The following is a 16,318-nucleotide window of genomic DNA, read 5'->3' on the forward strand; positions in this document are numbered from 1 at the left end:
AAAGTGACATGAATTTTCAAGGTGGGTATGTGGCTTAGGAGTACAGCCAGTGGCCACTGTACAGAAAAAGTACTTCAGAAGCCAGACTAAGCATCCACCAGCACACGGAAGCCAGACACGCTAGCCCAGAAGCAAGCATGTGACCAGCACAAGCATTTCCAAAAAGCAATACGTCAAGAGTCTCAGATACCTTTACTGTAAAAAAGGGGAAAAGACATGATTCTTCTGAAACTGTCAAAACAATGATAAAGAAACACGATAGATTCAAATGAGAAAAATCTTTGTAATAGCCGTGCCACACTAATACAGGAAGTTAGAAGTTAGTTCTCTAGTTTTCTGAAGATGTGTATAGTATTTTAGTGTGGCCTATCACACACCAGGTCTTAAATACCTCTGTATTGATTGGTGAAGCATACGGAAGTTAAATCTTGTCACAGCAACTATACCAACACAAAATTTTTAGAATGGTGACTTAAAACTTTTTGCTACATAAATGATACAATCTTTTACAACTTTTTTTAAAGGCAAGAAAATGCTCATAATTTCTACCCCTTAGGACTACTATTTTTTTCTGTATATTTATTTCTGTGCTTTTTACAAAAAGAGGACACTAAACAGATTACAAATATGTTGTTTTAAAATATTTTTTAATTTAATACCACACATATCTTTTTATTTAACAAATATACTCCACCATCATCATTTTACTGGCTACACACTAGTCAACTGATTTATATAACCAATGCCCTATTGTTGCATACTCAAGTTATTTTCAATTCTTAAAAAAAGATGTTTCCAAAGGCAAAATCAAGGCTCTTCCACCCAACACCTCTGGCAAACACCCTTCCAGTGGAATGTGGGCTGAGCCTCTGAGTTTGCTGCATGGAGACAGAGGTGATCGATGCTAAGTCCTCTGGACATACTCATCCTTTCAGGGGGTGAGATGTGAAAACAGTTTCAAGCCGGAATCCTGACAAACTGCCCTCGGCTGGTCCCCAAATCAAGCTCTGCTCTGTGGGAATCTTCTTACTTTTGCAGTCATTTGCAAACAGTCCCCGCACCAGTCTCCTGGAGGGAGATAGGGGTGGGCAGCAGATCACACCACAGCGAGCACCTTCCTGGAGTGAGTCTGTTGCCAGCAGCCAAGTCTGCAAGAGCCAGAGAGCTCTGCATTTTCGCACGTGGGACTGCTGGACATTTCCACTCGATGCCCTATCACCACCTCCTGCCCTAGCATGGAGACCTGTGTTTTGCAATCCACCTCACTTCCAACTTCATACACAATTTCAACCACATTGTTTCTGACAGCAGGGGGCTTCATGGGCTTATGAGTGCAGTTGCTTGGGGGCTGGTGCTTAGGGGATCTCTTTGCTTGGGGTGATGTTCACCAAAATTTGTAATAATTTCTGAACAAGAGGCCTCAAGTTTTTGGTCTGCACTGAGCCCTATGAATTCTGTGGCCTGACTTGTCTGACATCACAAAGGATGACTTGACGGGCACCTGAAAACTTCCCCAAACTCCAAACTTGCATCTCTTGAGATGAAAAAGCAGTGACTTTCTCGTAAAAGTGGCTTTGCTTCCAGAGAAAGGCTAAAAGAATAATCAAACAATGAGAAACTGTTTGAGGGAAAGGAAACGTGGCCTCTTCCAAGACAGCTTACAAAGGGGAGCCTGAAGTGTCTAGAAGGGCACTTAAGTCCTGTCACACTCCTTTGTTAGCACGTGCATCACTTAGGCTGTGTATTTTACAAAGCACTTACTGAGCCCCTCTTCTCCCACATGGAAGAAATGCAGAGTGCCAAGTAAAACATGGAATTTAAGTTTGATATGGCCTCAGCTTAAAAGGAGCTTACATTCAGTAAAATGAGTTAATCACAAAGCAAGCTAATGGCCTGTTTTCACAAACTTTCACCTAAATGAAAAACCAAGATCAGTAGGTCTGTAAAGGGAGATGCCAGAAAGAATAATTGTTTCACAGAAATGTACCGCAGTTTTCTACTTTGCCTGGGAAACCCAAACAATTTCAGGTAAGAACTAAAAGAAGCTATAGTAAAAAATACAACAATATCAACAAACTACCTTTCACCTGTGCAATTCTTATGAACATGAATGCTTTTATTGTTTTTTTGGAGCACGCAGTTCTGAATCTTGCACAAGGGGAAATAGATTCAGAGATAAGTGCAGGGCCAATGTGACAGAAGCTGTCCATGGCTGTGCCTCTAGGAGCGGGGAGTGGAGTCTGCAGTCACAAGCCACCAGGCACCCTCCGCTCCAACTCTGGACTGCTCACTGACTTGGGAGGTCTAAATCTCTGTCTGTCTTTCCTCTGCCTTCTGCATCCCTCCCTCCTTCCACACCTACCTCCCATCTCTTTCTCTGCCTCTCCCTCCCTCCCTCCATCTCCCTTTGTCTGAGACTGTCTCTCTCTCATTCTCTCTCTGTCCTTCTCCTTTCTCTCCCTCCTTCTGACCAAACAGTGTCAAATAGGACTTACTTCCCTAGTTTCAGTTGGAAACTATTAGCTATCCATAACTTTACAAAGGAGGAGCAGAAGCCGGACTAGGAGCCGGGCAAGCTGACAGCACAGGGGCCTCTTCCAGGCTGTGTGGGCCCTGCTGACTTACAGCCTCCGCTGACCCTGAGAGGTATCCCTGGGGGACCTTGGGCCTGTCCTGAAACAGCTCCCTGGACCCTGCCTTTCCTCCTTCCACACTGAGGTGGGACTGGGACCTGGCTGTCTCCTGGGGAGAAACATCCAACAGCCCTGGGCAGTTGCTGCTTCCAGGTGAGGAGCCTTGGCAAGCCTGGCTGGGAAGTGAACTCATTCTAACTGCAGCATCCCAGAGGAGAGTCTGGCCAGAGCCCTGCGGAGCCTGCTGGGGCCCCTGTGGAGGCAGGTCTCAGGCCTCTAAGCTGCCTCCAGCTCCCCTCTCTTTTCTGACAGTGAATACCTTTCTTCATAGTGCTTGCCCTGACACAAGGAGTCTCTTCCATAATTCTGACAAGCTGAGTCTAGACAAATGAAGTAAAAATGAAAATGCAGATAGATGCCTGTCAAGAATCACAACTTTACTACTTTTCTAGCAGCCCAAATTTATAGCTGTTAAAAAGCCACTAAGTACACAGCGTGCCAAATTAACTGTACAAAGTACTGAGGGTCACTCAAAATTAGCCTGTCTGTTGGTAGCACACAGTAATTCTACAAGCTTTAAAAAAAATTGTAGTTGGCCAGGCGTGGTGGCTCATGCCAGTAATCCCAGCACTTTGGGAGGCCAAAGCAGGCAGACCATGAGGTCAGGAGATCAAGACCACCCTGGCTAACACGGCAAAACCCCGTCTCTACTAAAAATACAAAAAATTAGCCAGATGCAGTGGCGGGCGCCTGTAGTCCCTGCTACTTGGGAGGCTGAGGCAGAAGAATGCCATGAACCCGGAAGGCGGAGCTTGCAGTGAGCTGAGATTGTGCCACTGCACTCCAGTCTGGGCGACAGAGCAAGGCGAAAAAAAAAAAAAAGAAAAAAATTATAGTTCTCTGAGACTTAAACAACTGCATTACGGTGTCTTTCTGTTGGTTTGTTTTTAAGCAAATGCCTTCCTTCTCCACTGGTACTCTAAGGGGGATTCTTTGTCCAGTGATATTTCATAATATGTACTGAATACTTTGAGTGTGCCAGGAAAGGATACTGGTACTCACTGGCTTTATCTAAGCAACCTACTAAGTTTCTGGCATTGAAGAGGCAAATGGTTAAGCCTCATAAGACCGTGGGTGTTGCCTGTCTTGTCCACTTGTTTATTTGAGCACCTGGCATAGTGTCCAATGTAGAGCTAGAATTCAACACCTACTTGTAAATATGTAAATGTCTCTTTAACTCTCCCAGTTAAACCCAAGGAATCTGCATTATTATCTCCATTTTATAGATGACAGAACCAAGGCTAAGAGAAATAGCTTTCCCCAGGTCACACAGCTAATCAACCACAGAGCTGAGACGTGAACCCATGCAGTCTGATGGTGATGCCTCTTTCTGGCACTCTTGCCCATCAGAATGTTGCAGCCCAGTGCAGGGGTTGCGCACTCCAAATGCGTGACAGATAAGGATGGATGCTACTTATATACTGCTAGAAACTAAACATGATCTTTGTAATGCTGTGCAATAAAGGCAAATTTCATCATAAAACTTGTACATTAAAGTTCTGGTTATTTGGCCAAATGTATGCTATTTACTTTTTCCTCCCTGACAAGTGAAGCTACACTAGAGATACATTTGGAGTTATTTCCTTAAATACTCAATGATGCTTATATTGAAGCGAGTAGATACATGGGGGGGACATGGACCAAGCCTGTAATTTATTTAAAATGCCTTAGGTCACAGACCTCTTTAATAAAACCCATTATTCCTGCTAAGAGACAAGTCCTTTCATCTTCAGACTGGTAGATTTTACTTTTGCAAATCTATCATATCACTGTGAATTACACTGTATTTTAAAAAAGGAAATGCTTCAAGAGAAAGCTAAGGCAATATGCGAAGTCTTTGTATCTAGTCAAAGAGACCTTATAGGTTTTCGTAACAATTTGACAAAACAGGTTGAGAGAACATAAAAACTTCCAGGCACTCTTATTTCATTTCTGATTCTTTTCATTTTTCAAAAATTAGCTGCCAATCTACACATTTTCATGATTATTCCACAGAGTATTGCTGGTGCAAATAACAATGAAAAACAAGATTTAAACAGGAAAGCAGGAATTCAATTTGGCTTTCACACCACCCTCCTCCGACATTTAACTGAGCCACAGAAAACTCCTCCTGTGGTTTGTTCCACTGTGAAACTTTTCGAGGGCAAATCAGCTCAGATGTGCAATTCTGTCCTAGCATTTTTTATTTTTATGGCCAGGAACTGATATGCAAAAGAGGAAGGGTCAAAGGGAACTAAGGAAACCTTTCAAAATACAGTTAAAAACTATGCTGTTTGAATGTTTTCTTAGTAAAGAGGTATTTGATACAGCGGGAAAAGAAACAGAACATTTTAAATGCCACAGTGGAGCCACCTGTTTCAAACTGAGGTATAAGAAAAGATGGCAGATACTGTATTCAAAAAGTTGTTTTAAAAACAGAGAAAGTGGAGTCGGAGACAGTCCTCTGTGTTCACGTTTGTTGCTGCAAGAAGCCCAGGGTTGGAGTTCAAGCTGGCCATGACTGTCTGTCCTGACGCTGCAGGCATATTGTATTGTCTCTACCCTCTCATAGGGGTGCACGGTTCACATGGAGAGGAGAGGCTTCCTGTCTATACTACTGTACCATCCACTCTTAAACTACTACTGCTGTTTATTGAGCAGCCATGGGAGAAGCATACACGTCAAAATTGACAGAGGCTTTTACAGGCCCTCTTCTGATTTGGGCCATCGACATCAGCCACTTCCTAGGTAGCTTCCTCAAATACAAATGGCGTTTCACACTTCATCACTTAAGTTAAAAAAATCTAAGTTTAGAATCATTTTCTTCTGCCCCTTACCGATTTCAGAAGACCTTCATGCATGGTCAGGAGCTGTGCAACAATATGAAGTGCAATGAAAATAGAACCTACAACTTTACAAAATACAGAAACTGCCTCCAAAAGAAGGGTCTACACAGACATGTCCCAGGTCATTATTTTTTTGGTAATTTATTATAATAAGATAAGGAGACAGAGGAGCCCAGGAACTGTTGTGTTCCCATTATTTCAAAAGCCTTTTTTCTTCATTTTTTTAAAAGAGAGATAAACACAAACTTATAACAGTAAGTTTTTCCCTCAGCAAGGCCATATGGTGTCACAAAGAATGCTTTATCTTGCCTTCTTAGCAGTGAAATCATCTTAACGTACAAGTAAATCATTTCAGTTGGACATTTTGAAACTCAAACTTAACACTGTACATAATAGAGAAATCCACCTGTATACCCGTAACATTTCAAACAATGCACCTGTAAAATTGAAGTTTCTGCAAAGCCATTTGACTTCTACTAAAATAAGTGCTTTTGTGAGTTTATTTGGCAAGAGCTACATTTTATTTAGTCCCAAAGAAGTAAAATTATTTAGATCTTCACAGGAACATCCCATTGTTTACGAACCCATATGTGTATATTTATTAAAAATAACCTGAAGTCATGCTTGATTGATTTGCCCACTGAGGACACACTCCTAGGTATTATAAATTTTCCTCAACTTACTTAGATATAGTGTCTACCATTAGCAGGTGGTAAGACAAGATCTACAAAATCTACATATAAATACAGTGAGAACATATGTTCTAGAGTAAACACATTAGGGGATTTATTGTTGCACATATATCTATTTACCTCTTATTCCTTGCAATATAAAAGGCTGCTTTGGCCTGACCTATATACAATAATGGATATTTAGTCTTTCCTCCAGAGAGGATGAAAAGGTGCAGACATCCTGATGGGTGTCTTCAAACTAAGGTAGGCCACTTGGTTTCCCGACTAATCGGAAATTTTCCCTAAGGGACTGAGTTCTGACCTCCGTTTTGTTTACGACATCCACAAAATTATCAGCTATCATCAATTAAGATGAGATTTTTTCATAATAACTATAAGAAATTAATCTATGTTGAACTATACTCACAGTATATAGAATTTGATTCAAAAATCAGGTTCCTTAAATTGTAGTTTGGTTTCTTAGTAGCTTTACTTTGAAAATTCACCTTGCTCATCACCCCACCTTCGAGGGGTTCCACTAAAGTCAAAATGAGCTGTGTCTCAGAAGGGCAAAGGGAAGAATAAACGCATCAATGGCTTGGTAACAATTACGGCTACTGACAACAATCAAATAATGACAGAAAAGAACATCATTTGAGAATCCAACTTGGTGTTTTAGCTGGATCCTGTTAGCAAGAAAGTTCTAGATTCCTATTTTGTTCTGCAATAGGGAGCTCAGCACTGGCCATCCTGTAACCCAAATCTGGAAGCATTCTTGCGACACTCATGCCAAAACCATTCATCACATCATAAGATCCATGCGAAACGTGAGTATCAGGCCCCACCAGGATAGTTTAGATCCCATTTTGTAGTCCTTTATTTGTGGCCTATGATCTCTTCATGCAAACCCAGGGGGAGGGGGCTCATCAGTAAAACCTCAGAGAGCTTACAACTTCCTCATTTGTGGGGCTACAAAAATGGGCATGTCTTTATTTATAACCTGACAGAAAATGCTCCTGTCCATGAGAGCGAAATGTGGGAAAATTCATTTTAAACACTGCAATCAGATTTTTCTGCAGCTCTTAAGTAAGTTGAAATTAGTTATTTTTAATATTTCACTTTACGTGTTCCTTTTTAGCAAATTTCATTTCTTTAACAAAACACTGTCTGCTCTTAAAGTGATAATTCTTTAAATTCAAGCAAATATACACAACCTCATACTAAAGCAGGAAAACACTCATACTGCAAAAGTACTCACAACTTCCTACCAATTTTTAAAATGATAATTAATTGCCTTATGTTTAACAACCTGAGATAATTAGCAGTATGGTTTTAATTTAATGAAATTGAATATACGATTTATCAGTATGTTTTTGCAGTGAATCTCTTTGAATATCAGCTTAATTTTCTACCCTACGCAAAACTCAGCACAAAGGAGGAGGAAAAGGTCACTTTTTCAGGTTAAAAGTGGGGCTCACACTAGGGGGTTGCTGGCTCTCTCTAGCTTCCATTAAAAGCACTGGAACACACTTCAGAATGCCTCAGAAGTAAGCTTACAAAAGGTCAATTCCTCATTCTCATTTCTCCTAAAGACTCTAAATTAAACATTTTTCCCATTAGGTCTAGGGAAGTATCTTATGTGGAATTTTATTTGTTCTAGGTTTGCCAGTGAAAATCTGGTATAACAACAAAAATTTATCAAAAACTGATAAATCAATATTCATAGTGGAACTCCTAGCTTCAGAACAGGACTCTAATCAAAACCACATTGTTCATTTTCGAATAGTTTCAAACTAACAGAAAATGCTTTAAAGGTATAGATTTTAGTGTGTGATCTCAAAAATGGAGCATAAAAATCTACTTCAATATGTGTAAGGCCATTCAAAAACACTTTACCTTTACGCAGTTCTTAGTGTTTCGGCAGTCTGTGCAAAACCCCCACCAATTATGGAAAGAAAGAGGGGAGGGAAGGGAAGGGAAGGACAGGAAAGGCAAGGCAAATGGAGGGAAGGGAAAGACAGAGAAGACAAGGGAGGAAAAAAGGAAGAAAGGAAGACCAGACAGACAAGACCACATTGGATCCCCTCTTTTTACTGCATTGCTCTCTCAACAAACCTAACCTCCTACCCATTAGAGTTAGCTTTTGGTGTGCAATGGCGGGAAGAGAGTCAGATTTACTTTAGCAGTGAGCTGATTGCAGAAGAAAAATGAATCACTGCACACTTGAGTGAGAAAATATGAAGAAAGCACTTTTCCACTAATTAGGACCCATTTTCAGCCATTCGTTAAGCCATGGCCCCGCGCCACGAGCTATCAGGAGGTGGAGCATGGGGCCATCCGAAAGCAGAGCGTTCAGACGGAGCATAATGATGCTCTCCATCACCCGAGACAGGTGGCCTGCACAGGGATATGGGGAGCTGCTCTGGGCTCAGGCCACCCACTGTGGAAACACCAGCAGGGAAGAGGGAAGAACACACTGGCTATTCCAATCCATGCAAGCACACAAAGAAACTGTGGCACTCACCAACCAACCGAGGCCTTGCCAAGGCCAAGTGAGAGCTGCCTTTTCCACACAAATCCAGACTTTGAGGACCTAGGGCTGCTCGGAGTTCCCCTCAGACTCAGCCACCTGGGAGGGGTCTTGGTGCCTGGCTACAGGGCCTCTGTGTCCTCTTCCTCCTCCAAAAGGTTTCTCTGCTGCCTTCACACTCCACCAGGGTGCAGAGAAAGGTGGAACCACTTGCCAAATATGCAAAAAAGGAGGGAAGACCGTTTTCTCTTAGGAAAACACAGACAGGAAGGGAGCCTGTGCTTCCTGTCCTAACCAAAATGAGTTCAGAAATTATGTGGACGTCTGATTTGTCAGGCTTGTGGTGGAAAAGGGTGCTCTTTTAGTCAACAGGAATTGAGTTCCCCAAAGGCAGAAATGGCCATGGGAGAAAAGAATTAGGGCCAGGCCCGTTAACAGGCAAGACAAATGGCCCCCACACCTGTGACCTAGGGTTTGCACGATTTTTAACAGTTTATTACCAGGTGGTTGGCTGAAGACTCCTCTGGCATCTACCTATTTATCATAGTCAAACATGAGAGGGAAAAAAACATCAACTGAAACAATTTGGTAGTTGCCTGTAGATTAGGCCTCAGTTGCTCTTCCTCCAGGCCCTTCTCAGGAGTAACCACCAAGGAGACACCAAAATGGGCAGGCTCACACTTCGCCACTTGAAAACCTTCTGCAAACCTTCTTTTGCTTGCTGTTTTATCTCACTTGTAATATGTGGCACTTCATAAGGTTTCATAATGTCTTAAAAAATATTTGTTGGAATATCACCAAACATTTAAAAACTCAAACTAAAGCTACTGAAGTGATGACACTGAAACTTTAAGGACATAAACATATATTCCAGGATATGCGGAAAGGTAACCTGAGATATGAAGTCATTTATTAAACTGCAAAGAAATACAAGAAAGCCATGGTCCACATGAAGACACCAGCATGAGTGTTCAGTCAGCACCACAGTAAAAACAGCTTTGTTACTGTCCTTTGGTTTTAGATGCTCTACGTCCCTAACAAAACCTCATTCCTATCTTGTTCCTCATCTGAATTTTAAGTGTGTGTGTGTGTGTGTGTGTATGTGTGTGTGACAGCGTGTATAATGCTGATCCTCTGAAACTCTACGTTTCTAAGACCTAGATCAAAAATGTACATGCGCCCTTTTTGAGCAAAATAAAACTGATCTGTTTTTAAGATGTGAAATAGATTCATGTTTCTCTTCTTGTAAGCTTCAAAGGATGGGTCACTTGTTGCTTTTACATCTTGTGTTTTCTCTCATAAAATGGAATCATTACTCAGCACAAATATGAAATGGAATAGAGCTGAAGTCTCTGTAATTATGAACATAGAGACACCAGACAGAGAACAATGTTCACAGCCAGGACAGGAGCTGCAGCAACTCTGCCGCTAGAAGCAGGCGTCACAGTGCCCCAGAGTGCTTGTCAGTCTTAGAAACAGAGGCATCGGAAGACAAGCATTTTCAGAGAACGCAGAAAGGTCCTGGTTTACCTTTTGTAAGCTGGAGTGGAGCCACTTACATCAATCTCCCTCAGAACATGACAAGAACCAACATTTATTTCATAGTGAAATTATTTCACAATTCCAAAGATTAGAGGAGGAAAAAAAATGCCACAAAACAGTGCTATCCTTGATGAATTCTTAGTTAACTACAGTTACATTACACTAATACGTACAATTATGCAACACTCAAAAAACGTTATTTATGCCTAAAATTCACCATTATATAACATAGGGAAATCCATCTTGTTTTAGAAAAAGTTTAAAAATAAAGGGGGCCTTTAATACTCATTTCAGGTTTGATGTTAAAACTCTTCCACACTGCCCCATGCCTCTCACTCCACGCTGTGTGCATGCTGTGTGTGTGCACGCTGTGTGTGTGTGCACGCTCTGTGTGTGTGCATATGTGCATATGCACATGGAATTTCTTTATTTCATGTATCTGTTAATATATGCATAATCTTGAAGTGTGTGTATACGTATATTAATATATAGAGAGTTCTTTCCTATCTCAAAATTTTTGACATTTATATTGAAAATATGCTATATTAACCACGCATGAAACACATACATCCAAATCAAGAACAAAAAATGTATCCAAATCAAAGAACCTCTGTTCTCAAACTCCAAGTCTCTAGTCAAACAAGGAAGACAGTGGCCTGCAGTACAACAGGGCTTTAGACCTCTTGGCCAATACATTCACTGCGATCTTAGTTTTTTGACAAAGGAAATGGCTACAAACGGCCACAGCCGATCTTCTCTTTAGGAGCCTGTGTAAAACTCTTCAAAAGGGTCAAATCTAACACATCCAGACTTTTATCTGCAGCCCTTGTGGTCTCCTGGAGACCCTGAGGGTGGGTGATTATTGCTATGATGTTTCTGCATTAGGGAGGTGTGTAGTTTTCCAAGAGGTAGCACTCTAATTAGAACACTGATGAATTAAACAAGTACTGGAGAGTTTCTAAACTCCTTCCTTCAACTCTCACTATGAAACAAAAGGGGAAGAAAACATGACCATTTAGTTCAATAAAATGTTCTGGTCACCAGCTCTAATTGATTGTGAGACTTAGAATCACATTTTTTTTTTTCATGTAAAAAAGGTACGAAATATGTTCATGGTGAAATCTGAAATCAGATACATTCCATCAAGCAAGAATAGTGTAGTATTTTTAATGTGACATCATTATTTGTATGTGTACACATTATTTCTTTAACTTGTTCTGCATTTTACAAGATGCCAGCTTAAGAAGGTGAATCTTCTTGTCATGAATATTTGCCTCGTGTACATTTTAAGCCACAGCCCAAATGATCTGATTTGTCACAGAAATAATTCTGACACATTCTAAAATAAATAATACTGAAATTGTTACTTTTAAAAATTCCATATAAAAGATGAGTACAATAAACCTCACTGAACAAACATCTTCAAACAAAGAAATAAACTCAAGAGGACCCAGGACATTTTTATGTGGGTTCCCCCCACCCCTCAACTCATAACCAAAGTGAACCTGGCCTTAAAAGCACTTGAATGTCTATGAAAGTTTAAATATCATACGCAGTATTTTCAACTTCCACAAATTTTCCTCTTTTAACAGAAGTCGATGGGACTAGTAAGGAGACATTTCCTCAACACCATTTTGTCTGGAAGTTTAAAACAAGGTATCTCAAAGCTGAAATATACTGTCTGTGGCGCAGTGGGAAATTGTGAGTGGGTAACCTAAGCAAAGCGCGCCGCATTGAAATTCAGTCTGGGTGGGCTGCAGTCCCTAGAGAGAGGGAAGCTGCATTTGAAAGCTGTGCCTGGTCAGACCCTGTGGAATCGCTACGGTTTTCGGTCATTAGATGCCTCCAAATTAGAAGAAAAACAAGCTCTCACGAGGTTCCTTAGGCATCAGCAGCGATGCTTGACAAATATTTAAAATACATATCAAATATAACCGCAAGTAACCTGATGCCTTAATATTACTAAGGGTTTTCCTGAGAAGGTTTGGTGACTTGAGCGCCAAACCTGCGGTCAGCAAAAGGACTAACTTTTCAAAGCCGGGATAATTCCTCTCTTGCAGAAATCAAGTTCAGACTCGATCTCATCATATTTACAGAATAAAAAGAAAGCTCTCGGCTCAAATATAAGGAAAACTCTTTACACACGACTTTATAAAGGCTGACTTCTGTAGGTATATGTAGGTCTATATAAATTTAAATATGGTTGGGAGCTAGAACTCCTCTCCTGGTGACGGCGGGGCTGCTCAGAAGTGTCCCATGCCGGCCTGGTCCTGCACCTGCTGGCACAGTACAGAGCAGCAGACGCTTGACAGAAGTGAACACTCTCACTGTCCTCAGAAAGGAGAGGCGGACCTGAGCGACACCAGGGTCTACCAACCTTACCGCTTTTCTTTACCGTGTTTTTTTTTTTTTTAATTCACCAGTTACCCCAAGTTTTCCTATTGAAATTGAATTTGAAAACACTCACGTGGATTTGTGCGTCGCGCTTTGGGGCCAAGACTGATCCTCGGGTGCGAAGAGCAACCCCGGAGCCGGGGCTCCCTCTGCCCTGCCGGGCTTGCCCGCCTCGCCGCTGCCGAGCGTCCCGCCCAGGCTGGGATGCGCCGCGCGGGGACCCAGGGGGGTCGCCGCAGTCACCGCCCCGGGCGCGGGCCGCGCAGGCACTTGTTAGAGTGTCCTGCTAACTTGGCCGCGGAGCTCTTCCCAGCTTTCTTTCACAATGACTTCCTGAAGTTGCTCACTCGCATTGTTCCCCATTTCTCCTCCACACTCCCCGCCCCCAGCCGGCTCAGACCCGGCTTTCGCGCTCCCGGCCGACCGGCTGCCCCGCGCGCACAGCGCCTCCCGCGGGCCGCGTACCTGGCCCCCTCCGCGCCGGCCGCCCCCGCCGCGCCCTCGCGTTGCCACCTGCTGCCGCCCAGAGCGGCGGGTGGCCCAAGCGCGCGCCCTGCCGCCCCGCAAACTTTGGGGTGACGCACGCTGGCGGTCCCTGCTCGACTTGCCCCGCAGCCAGTTCGACCCCGCGCGCACGTCTCGGCCGCCTGCCGGATCGCTGCTCCGGTACACGGAGCGGGCGCGCAGAAGGGCGCAGAGCGGGACACGGAGAGGGTGCGTCGTCCCGTCCCCGCCCCGTCGCCGAGTCCCCCGGCTCGCGCGGCGCCCGTCTCAGCCGCAACTCCGGGCCAACGGGGCCGCGCACGAAAACTTTGCAGCCGCACCGGGCTCCGGTTCAGCCCCCAAAGGCCGCCGGGGCGGCGGCGGGCGCGGGCCGTACCTGCTGGCGCCGCCGCCGGCTGCAGCCCGCTCGCCCGCGCCGGGCCCGCTCGGCGCGCCGCCGCCACCCCCGCGCGCACCGCGCCCGGGCCCTCCCCTCGCCGCCGCGCTTCCTCATTCCAGCGCAGCATCGCGCCGCGGCCCCGCACGGGATGCGACGGCCGGCGCTGTGCCCGCGGGCCGGGCAGCCCAGCTCGGCCGCGGCGCTGCGGGACCCGCGCGTAACCCGTGGGGGCGCGGCGCGGGCGACACGTGCGGGCCGCCAGGAGGGGGAGGGGGACGCGCGGGCCGGGCCCGCCACCCTGCACCCGGGGCCGCTGGTCGGTCGGGGCACCCTCACGGTCGCCCCGCTGGCGAGACTCGAGGGACTCAGGACATCGTAAATCACTTTCCCCAGTGTCTGGGAGCGCCCGCTGTACGCTCAGCTTCACGTCCCTGGAACTGGGGCCCCTTGGCTCCCAGGTTCAGGCTCCGGCCCCAGGATGCGAGTGCCCACCCGAGGGGGTGGGAAAAGTTGATCCTCCGCAAGGGAGGGGAAGGTGCAATTCATTTTCCCAGACAACCAATGGAATACCTCTCGTCTCTCTTCCCTCCCACCTGCTCACGGCAGAAGTTAGGATGGCGCCTTCCATGTTGGCCTGGGTGCACACACAAGTGCCTGCGGAAGGGTGGCTGCAGGCGGAGGTGACAGCGAAGCAATCTGGCAGCCCGCTCGACGGCTCTTTGCGTCTCAGACCTCTCCCTGGCGTATAAGACACGGTGTGTCTCCTTAAAACGGGAATGCCACCTCTGACAGCGCACCCCTTCGCCCTACGGGGAGCCCCTCACTGTGATTAGCCGGGCTCCACCCGAGCAGGAGCCAGCAGTGTGTTCAGCTTGAACAGGAGAGAAAAAGTCATGAATTCCACAAATGCAGCCTGGGCTCCCGCCAGGCGCTAGGGGAGGGGACCCAGAGGAGTGAGATGCGTCTCCTGCCCTTCCAGACTTGTAGGAGCCACCAGGAAGGCACAGAATAAAAATCCCGGGCACCCCTGTGAGGAGGAGCGCCCTGTGAAGCAGGGCACGAGGGCGTGCTCCTGCTTGGGCGCGGTGGTTCGGGAAGGCGTGAAGACCCGTAGGGAGAGCGATGAAAGACCAAGGGAGCCTCCTCAGGGTAGGACTTGCAGGCGAAGAAGGCACAGGCCTTCCTTCCGGGTGAAGGGCACAGCCGGGCAAGGGAATAAGCAGGAAATGTCCCTTCAGGGCAGTCGAGTGTGGCTGGAGACCATCGCTGCCGGGGAAGGTCGTGGCCTGGCCCAGGGGGCCTCCAAGTCTGGGGCCGGGGCACACCAGAGACAGGATCTGACTCTGCTGCCCCTGGGAGAAGGCCCTTTTACCCGTGAATCACAAACAGCGTCAATCCACATTCTTTCTGAGCGCATATGCAGCTCTTACTACAGTACTCAGTGTGTCCTGAAGGGCATTCCGCTGGGCAAGCCTGAGCCAGTTAACTCACTGCTACAGCCCAGAGAAGGGGAAGGTAGTGAAAGGTCCATTGATTTACCTTCTAGTCCTCTCCTCCACTGCATGACCTTGGGCAGGTTATCCAAACTCCTGAGCATCACCTTCCTTGTCTGTAAAAAGAATACATGCCACCAATCCTAAAGAGTCCTTACCTGGATTAAATGAGGCAATAAACATAAGGTACAAGACCCAGAGGGAGGCCAACAATGTTGTAAAGGGGACACGGGACACCTCTAGTTCTTGGATGCAGAAGTACCTTTAGCCCCTGGTACATCTCTAAACCTGTGCCTTGGTCTTCAGGAGTGGACCAGTGGACCGAAACATAGGCATCTCATCAAGGTGTAGCCCACTGAGGCGGGAGCACGTGGGGCTAAGAGCCCAGATAGTTTGGGCTTATGAATCTGACTGAGGTCCTTAATCTCTCAAAGCCTGAATTTCCCCATCTGTAAATTGGTGGCGATAATATAACCTTCCTGGTGGGGTTGTTTGTGGGTTAAGGAGATCACATATGGAAGACCTTGCCACATGCCTGACAGAGAGGAGTACTCTCCAGGTAAGAACAGTTATTCCCTGCTAGCCCAACCAATGTCCCAGTGAGATGAGGAGTGCACTGTGAAGAGTCAGGCTCCTTGGCTGGGTGCAGTGACTCACAGCTGCGTTTGGAGCCCAAAGTGGGAGGATCACCTCAAGCCAAGAGTTCCAGACCAGCCTGGGCAACAAAGCAAGACCCTGTTTGTACAAAAAAATTTTAAACTTTAAAAATCAAACCCCATTTGTATTAAAAATTTAAAAATTAGGTGTTGTGGTATGCACCTGCAGTCCCAACAACCTACTTAGGAGGCCGAGGCAGGAGGATCCCTTGAGCCCAGAAGTTTGAGGCTGCAGTGAGCCATGATTGGCACCACTGCACTCCAGCTTGGGCGACAGAGCAATACCCTGTCACAAAATAAAACAAAACAGCAGTCAGGCTGCAGGTACCATGCCTTACCCTTGCCCCCAACCAGGTGGAGTTGAGGGAAGTCGAGCTTATATTATTGTAACCTGGGGTCTGTGGATAGACTCAGAGGGACCAGAGAGGTGATATAAATCAAATGTTCAAACCCTTAGGGACAACAGTAAAATGCACAATGGATGGGAAAACATATAGGGAGAAATTGAAACACGTAAAACTGTTTTTTTCATATTATGTCTAAAGTCATTTTATTTTATTTTACTTATATATTAATTCATATATTGCCCTCTTCATAATGTTAAAGTGTTAAATAAAACACTTTAATTTAT

General features: G+C 45.4%; 1 protein-coding gene across 7 annotated transcripts in view; it reads right to left on the reverse strand.

The window, feature by feature from the left end:
* Nucleotides 1-12,935, reverse strand: part of IKZF1 (IKAROS family zinc finger 1) — a 99,697-nt gene extending 86,762 nt beyond the window's left edge. For 2 of the 7 annotated variants that reach the window (XM_030796426.1, XM_030796424.1), the window contains exon 1: nucleotides 12,729-12,863. The gene's annotated coding sequence lies outside the window, so the exon portion shown is untranslated. Of the gene's footprint in view, nucleotides 1-8,713; nucleotides 8,921-12,728 lie in introns of those variants that run through there. The other 5 variants (XM_030796423.1, XM_012496957.2, XM_030796425.1 and 2 more) reach the window with 4 other exon arrangements.
* Nucleotides 12,936-16,318: the final 3,383 nt, after the last annotated feature.

Source organism: Nomascus leucogenys, chromosome 17, assembly GCF_006542625.1.
Source record: "Nomascus leucogenys isolate Asia chromosome 17, Asia_NLE_v1, whole genome shotgun sequence".
In the NCBI taxonomy this organism is placed as follows: Eukaryota; Metazoa; Chordata; class Mammalia; order Primates; family Hylobatidae; genus Nomascus; species Nomascus leucogenys.